The sequence below is a fragment of the Tenrec ecaudatus genome, chromosome X (assembly GCF_050624435.1).
Source record: "Tenrec ecaudatus isolate mTenEca1 chromosome X, mTenEca1.hap1, whole genome shotgun sequence".
NCBI classification, from domain to species: Eukaryota; Metazoa; Chordata; class Mammalia; order Afrosoricida; family Tenrecidae; genus Tenrec; species Tenrec ecaudatus.
In genome coordinates, this window is record NC_134548.1 from 161,832,574 (window position 1) to 161,840,013 (window position 7,440).

The 7,440-nt window shown below is 40.7% G+C and overlaps 1 non-coding gene across 1 annotated transcript; it reads right to left on the bottom strand.

Moving 5' to 3' along the window:
- Positions 1-2,184: 2,184 nt before the first annotated feature.
- Positions 2,185-2,327, bottom strand: LOC142435476 (small nucleolar RNA SNORA48). The gene has a single exon (XR_012781525.1). It is a non-coding gene; the product is annotated as a small nucleolar RNA SNORA48 (small nucleolar RNA).
- Positions 2,328-7,440: the final 5,113 nt, after the last annotated feature.

The following is a 7,440-nucleotide window of genomic DNA, read 5'->3' on the forward strand; positions in this document are numbered from 1 at the left end:
TATATCTCAAATAGTTCAAAAGTAAAAGGTCAATTAAGATGAGAACTGAAAGAATATTTTTAAAACATCACTATCAGTACAACTGCTGAACAGTAGCCAATACAGTCTCATAAAGTGGGTACATTTCATATTTTGTCTTATTTTTTCCTCACAACCACTCTATTATTGTCCTCGATTCATAGTAAAAAGAAATGGTGTGCCTAGGGCAGTGGTTCTCAACCTTCCTCACACCTGACCCTTTCTTAACAGTTTCTTCCTCATGTGGTGGTGACTCCCCCACCATAAAGCTATTTTCGTTGCTGCTCCATAACTGTAATTTTGCTAAAGTATATAGCGACCCCTGTGAAAGGGTCGTTCAACCCCCCCCCCCATAGTGGTCGCGACCCACAGATTGAGAACTGCTGGCCTAGAGGTTTTACAGTTTGCCAGGGTGAGGTTAGAATAGGTACCCAGGTGTGTCTGAAATAATCATTTATAAACCCAAACTTTACACCGCAACACATTACCTGACGAAAACGAAGTATAGCGAGGACAATGGTAAAGAGAAGTGGGGTGGAAAGAGGGATGGGCCTGAGATGGTAAAAGAGGAAAAAATAGCAGTCAATTGAGAAGCATATCTCAGAGAAATTTTAGGTTCGGCTAAAAACCACCGTAATCAAGTGAATATTGCAATAAAGTGAGGTGCACATTTCCCCAAAATGCATGTCAAAGTGATAGTACACTAGACTGTATACTCCAAGTTTCTAAACAAGCACTATGTTTAAAATACCCTAGAATTGTCAAATATAACTAAAGACACAAAGTGAGCTCGTGCTGTTGGAAAAATGGCACCAATAGATTTGCTTGACTCAGGGTTGCCACAGACCTTCCCTTTGTATAAACAAACTCCCAATCAAAACGAAAATTTCTGTAGAGTGCAATAAATCTAAGTAAATAAAATATAAAATATACCCGTGTGTCTATAATTCAGATTCCTATTAATATTGGGATGTTTGATCCAAACTACAAAGAACAGCTCCTTGAGACATGAAGCTCTAAGGCGAAAACACCAGTATTGACTTCCTAAGGGTGACCAGACAGTAGTAAGTCTAGTTGGCTAGCGATCATCGTGAGGCATCACATAGTGGCTCCGATTCCAGTTACGTCGTCTCGGTCTCACCATTTATGCAAGTAGCTGTGGCTGTGAAAATGTCATGAGGACTGCAAGCCCTTCATGTTGACAAGGCCTTGCCTCAAGCACACAACCAATCTTCTGTTTTCTGACCTGGGCCTTCTAAGGAGCTCTGGTGGCTTAGTGGTCCTGCTGTGATCCGTAAAGTCCCCAGTTCAAAACTACCACTCAGCAGGAGAAACATTGGGCTTTCTATTCAGGTTAACAATCGAGTTTTGTTTGGATCCCCCAAAAGGCAACTCGGGAACCAATGTGTAAATACTTCCCTGGTGATTTAATGGGCTGTTGATGACACAAGAGCAGAAATTCGAATCCACTAACCACTCCATAAGATAAATGTGAGGCTGGCTGCTCCCATAAAGATTTACAGCCTCAGAAACAAACAGGGCAGTTCTCCTCAGTCCTGCATGGACTTAATGGCAGTCAGTTTGTTTGAATCAATTCTGGGGCAGATAACTCAGAAATATCTTCCAAATTTTATTGAATTGGATAAGATAAGCTTGTTTACAAAATTTTCTTCTCGTTATACCGAGGTGTGTGTGTGTTTGTTTTCTGAACCCCAAGAGCATGTATTAACCCTAACTGTGGCAGGTTTGTTGTACTCTTCCCAACAACCCCGAGATAAATACCATTCACACAGTGTACAGGTGAAAAGTGGAACATTAAATCCCTTGTAGATCATATTGACAATTAAGCAGAGTAGATCAGGAACTCAGTCTGATTGCTGATTTCAAGTATTGCTTCTCAGAGAAAAGCTACCTATGAGGGCTACCAACACAGATGATTTCTTACTCCTGACAGGAGTTGAACCCATGGATTAAAATCCTGAAAGGCAATTGCAACCCATGTCACCACACCTTCCAGTAAAGTCTTAAAAATATCCACAACCCACTGCACCGCAGCCACAGAATTGGAGCCAGGAATGCTCCACAGACTTGTGGACCTTGGAATGGGATTCAACAAAAAAAAATTGAATATCTTTGCCCAGAAATGAAGAGTTGGACATCACAATTGTATGTGCCCTAGGCATGATACAGCTCTGGCCACGATCTAGGCATCAAGCTAGGAAGGACAAAGGGCTGCAGTCTGCTCTGCCCCTGACAGATAAAAGAGCACCACTATAAATCAGGTGTCTCTTTGCCCATAGCCAGGGGTTGTGTTTGGGTTTTTGGTTGTTTTTTTTTTAATTTAATCTAAGGAATAGTCAATGAGTGACAATATCTCTGTGAATTGAAAATAAAGTGCAATCCATAAATACATAAATTCTTTAAAAATGAAATCATAAAAAGAAAGTATATTCAAGCATGAGAACAATTGGGAGGAAGGAATGTTTCCTTCTGTGGCATATACTTTCCCTAGCAATTGGACACGTGTTCAATGACACATAACATCAACAACACTGTTGCTGGTGTTCTGTATACTCTAGGTGGGAGTCTCTAGCTGGTATAAAGAGCTGAGCATTTACCTACAAACTTATATACTGGTGGTCAGAATCAACCCAGAGGTGCCTTAGAAGAAAAGCCTGGCAGTTTACTTCAGAAAAGCTCCCAGCTTTGAAAACCCCATGCAGTGCAATTCTACACATGGGGTTGAGTCATAATCTACTCGAAGGCAAAGCTTGGGTCTTTCTGTGATGAAGGGCTACATATAACTTTCATATACAAAAGTGCTCTATTTAATTGGTAGCCTTGTTATTTTTAAACTATTACTGTCTTATGCACTTGCTCGGTCTTGAATGACAGTGTACATTAAAACAGCCCCCGTGTTCCCATGCCATGTGTCCTTGCTGCTATAAGCCTCCTAATTTAATGTTTATTTCTAAAATGACTTTTGTATTTCTAATTATTCTCTGAATATAAGCAAATTGTACTGCGCTTATCTATTTGGGTGGTTCAAAACATCAACCTTATGTTTTTGAGATATTAGGCAACAACTTTCATTGCCTTCAGTAGTTATTCGATTTCCTGTTCTCTTTGTTTCTCTAATAATTTATGTAGTATTCTGTTATGATGATTTTCTCGTTTTCTGTAAAATCTAATTCTCTAAAATTTTAGGAAGTCAAGATGGCTCAGAATAGATTATCTAGCATTATGGCTAAAAAAATCCTTTTCTTTGTTTTATACAAAGAGTGTGTGTGTGTATGCATATATGTATATACATGCATGTTCACATATGTATGTACATATATTAGGTGTATGCATATATATATATGAGCCTTTATTATATGAGTAATTAAACTGTTCCTGTATGTTTCAGATTATTTTTATCAAGTTGGAAGGGAAGAAAGATTATCAATGCAAAAAGCATAGCAAAATACACCATAGGTACCCATGGCCTCTGGGTTAGTACAAGTGTAAAAATTTTCCATATGTTTGTGACAGATTTCATAAATTAAATCAGCTAGATTTTTCTGATAAAGTGTGTCCCAAGATTTTCTTCCTAGTTTTGAAAGGGAGCCAAAGGCAGTTAAACAAACAAACATAGAACCGGGAATGGGTTTTAGGCTTGCACTAAATCCTAGCTACAATTTAAGAACAATTTGTTGTTACAACATGGCCCGACTCGGTACTCGCCTTCAGGTTAGGGAACACAGAGGATATGGGTGCTATAGCAAAATGTGGTGAATAAATAAGATGGTGCCAGGCTATCAGATGAAATAGTGTCTTGGATCTTAATGGCTTGTCTCCAAACAAGCAGCCATCTAAGGGAGATGTCAACTAAGTCCACATTGAATAAGCACACCATCACCACTCCCCAAAGGACTGTAAGTCATATAACCTGAAGTTATAGGAGAGATTAATATTAGAGTCTAAGTTGTGAGAATCTGGTTTGAAGAAGGCTGTGGATGACAGTGGGAGCCCAAGATACATCCGTGGGAACTACACCGGAAAGAACCATCCCGTGATCTCCCTCTATATCCACAATTGAGGGATGGGAGGAACGTGGTTACTAAGCAGAGGGCATTGGAGAGATGAGCATAGAAGATCAAAGGGATAAACCTGACTTGAGCAGTTAAAACTTTTGTCAGTTTATTCCCCTTCTGGTGCACAATGGACCTGATTTGGATTTCAACATTTTTTCGATTGGTTGCTTTTTGTTTGTCCACATTAGGGTTTATATCAGAGGTGTTAAGCCATTGGGGGTTACCTTCTTGAAGTTGTGTTGCATGTTTTTCAGTTTATGAAACCAAGAATTGATGAACCAATAGGGACCGCAAGTAGATTAAGGGTTTCTGGAGGTGGGGTACAGTGGTGGTGAGGGGGGAAGGGAGACAATGTCAAAGGAGTCCAGGAAGACAATGTCCAGGAAGGAAATTAACATTTGGAAACCAATTATGGTAGGAATCATACAGTACTGCTTGACGTGATAGAACTGTGGAATTTCTGGATTGATGCGTGTTTTTGCTGTGCATATTCTCAACAACTCAACTCATAAAGCTTAAAGAAGCTTAGAGATATTTATCTCAAAGAAATGACTCACATATTTGTAGAGGCTATCAAGTTCCAATCTGTGGGTCAAACATCTGGCTGGATGCTTCTCCTGACTCTTCTCCTGACTCACATAACTGCAGGAGCTGATGAACCTGTGATTGGCAGGCCAAAGGATGCTGCAGGCTGTAGAGGCAAGTGAATCCCAGGTTAGCAGATAAGATGACAGGCTGCTGACAACTCCTAGCATTGGCATGCAATATGTCAGGCCACTGACTGGAGTCCAACGGACAAGTGGTTAGATTATAAGCCAGATGCAGGATCCACACCCAACAAAAACTAAGTGAGCTTGCCAGAGTACACACATATATTGCAAAAAGGTCACACCTCCCAGCAAACTCCCTTTCAATTTATTGGCAGCTCTTAGTAGATCTCAGCATGGAGGACAACTACCACATAGCTGCCAATCCATTGAGAATATTGGCCTGGGGAGTTGATATACAATTGTAGCCAGCACAATCATAAACAAAAAAAACAACAAGAAGCATAAACAAAATCAAATTTATTGCTGTCTGACTTGATTCTGATTCCTTAAGACATAGAAGAGCTTCCTCATAGGGTCTTTCAGGCTGGAAGCTGTACACCAACAGACTGCTACATCTTTCTCCTGTGCAGTAGGAGCCGGTGGGTTCCCACGACCAACCTTTGGGTGAGCAGCCAAGCGCTTAAGAACTGTGCCACTAGGGCTCCTTTTAGAAGATCCGGTTGTATAATAATTTCGTTATTTCAAATCCATAGGTAATACTGTTTGTAAAATTAATTATTCAAAATTTGGGAGGGGCTAATAAATCATTGGGTTGCCAATTGGGTAGAAAATGCAAATTCTTGTAGTAATGCAATTGTCCAATCTGTTTGGCCAGAGAAACCACAATTACACATTCTATGTGCTGTATATTCTACTCACAGAAATCCCATTAATACTACATCTTCAATGGAATCATACAAGCAAAGCAACTGGATTAGGAGTAATGCCTGCTGGGACTAGTTTTAGATAATGGAAGACAAAGGGAAATCTGCTTCTGATAAAACATAAAACACTGAGATCTCCTCAGTTTACAAGACGGCTTGGGCACAGCTGAAATAACATTGTACTTGGACTCAAAGAACTGTGTCTAATTACCTGCTATTCCACTAACTAGACATATAAACTTGGGAAAGCATCCTAACGACTCTGTTTGCAATGTTTTTATCTATAAAGTGGGGATGATGCCTAATTTAGATGTTTCTCATCTAGATCATGGAAGAAATGCACAACCACATTCTAAACCCTAAGGTGCTATTAGTCTTCAAGTATTATCTATGAATAGCGATTTGTTAAGGCACAAGCTTGTGGTGAGGAACTGATACCTAAAAGTGCCTTCCACAATATACTGTGAGAAGGACCATAGCTGACAATCCTGAGTCCCCCCAAGATTTGGGTTGTCAGATTTAGCGAACAAAAAATTGCAAGATTCACAACTAACTCTGAATTTTACATAAACAACCACTGATTTTCAATATAACTATTTCCCAGGCAAAGGTTGGGATGCACATAACTGAAAGCATGTGTTCACTTTTTATTCAAAATTCACACTCAACTGAGTAGCCTGTATTTTATTTGACAACCTGACCCATGATGGCTACATTCCCAGAGACCAGGGGGAAAGAGCCTCCCGATGTTTCCAGTTCCTGCAAACCTCCACAAATGTTTCTGCAGCCCCTAACTCCCACAAGCAAAAGACCTCGCCTTCTACTTTATTGTGAAAATGTACCTTACCCTCAGTCAATTCCTATAGACTTATACTATATATCTGTCAGGGCTTCTGCCATTGATCTTGCTCTTTCACTTTCCCTTATGTCACAGAAGGTGACATACTTAAATGTCACTTGTCCACCATTCTGTCGTAGAGCAGTGGGGTGCATCTTGCTATCCTGCAGTAGGGTGCATCTTGGAAGTTGTGCTACCAAAATTGCGTACAGCAGCAGGGTCAACCATGGTGGGCAGGTTTCAGTGGAACTTGCAGACTAACTCAGATTAGGTAGAAAGCTCTGCTGATCTACTTGCATAACTCTGTGATGCAATGAAAGCTCTGTGTATGTCGTGTCTCAATACTGCCTTACATGATGCTGGAAGATGGGCCCTTTGGTAGAAAGACACACAAAATACAGTGGCCACAGGAATGGGCTTGAGCACAATTGTGAAGATGACACCGAAGGGGACAATGTTTGGTTCTGTTAGCCCAACTCATTGGTAACTCACAACCATATTTTGAGGCACTAAGGCAGGTGTTATACTGTCCTCTTGGAAAAATGTAGAAGCCACAGCTCTGAAAATTAAGTGGCACAGTTTATACTTGTTCGTGGCAGTACCAGGACTAAACATTTCTCCTTGAAACCTTTGCCAGGTACCTTTTTCCATTCCACTCTTATGCCCAACCCAACCCTTGACACCAAACCAGCAGCCACCACCTGAAAAAAGTGACTGAGAGAAAGTTATGGTCTAGTGGAAGTGAGACGTCCAGAGCATTCATGTATACAAATGAGAGCTCATTGAATCCAGGACCTCATGGCATTTGACAGAGTAGCCCAAGACAATGCCAGCTCATCGATTTCAACTTCTGCATCCAAAGACCCAGATGCTCCACCTGAGAGCTGCTGAGCCTCGCCTTGGTTTATTACAAATATCTGATATGCTCATAGGCACCGTTCAGTCATACATACAGAAGAAAAAACTAATAGCAGGGCTTTCGGGGCACAGAATAGCAGTGGGCACTAGCATCCATGCTGCCAAATCAATCCCTC